General features: G+C 46.7%; 1 non-coding gene across 1 annotated transcript; it reads right to left on the minus strand.

The window, feature by feature from the left end:
* Positions 1–216: 216 nt before the first annotated feature.
* Positions 217–288, minus strand: TRNAC-ACA (transfer RNA cysteine (anticodon ACA)). The gene has a single exon. It is a non-coding gene; the product is annotated as a tRNA-Cys (tRNA).
* Between the last annotated feature and the right edge of the window lie 200 nt (positions 289–488).

The following is a 488-nucleotide window of genomic DNA, read 5'->3' on the forward strand; positions in this document are numbered from 1 at the left end:
AGAACCGACAAGCTAGGCAAGCTGTTGTGTGATTAAAAGATTTGAAAGTCGGGCTTAGGTCAGAAATGAGTAGAACAGTGAAAGTGAAAGTGAGGGCGCTCAGTCATGCCCGACTCCTTGCAACCCCATGGACTGTAGCCTACTAGGCTCCTCCATCCATGGGATTCTCCAGGCAAGAATACTGGAGTGGGTTGCCATTTCCTTCTCCAGGAGATCTTCCCAACCCAGGGATTGAACCTGGGTCTCCCGCTTTGTAGGCAGACACTTTACCGTCTAAGCCACCAGGGAAGTAAGGGGTACCCAGTTAAATTTAGTTATAATAAGGCTTGCTAAAAAGAGAAGGAAGGAGCCTCCTGCTGTCACCTTAGAGAAATATTCACAATCTAAAAGTTGAGAGTTATGTTTTATTTGGTGGGAATTTTTAGGACTTCAAGTCTTGGAGGCAACCTCTCAAGTGGCCCTGAGAGAACTGCTCTGAGGAGAGTAAG

The sequence above is a fragment of the Ovis canadensis genome, chromosome 3 (genome assembly GCF_042477335.2).
Source record: "Ovis canadensis isolate MfBH-ARS-UI-01 breed Bighorn chromosome 3, ARS-UI_OviCan_v2, whole genome shotgun sequence".
Classification (NCBI taxonomy): Eukaryota; Metazoa; Chordata; class Mammalia; order Artiodactyla; family Bovidae; genus Ovis; species Ovis canadensis.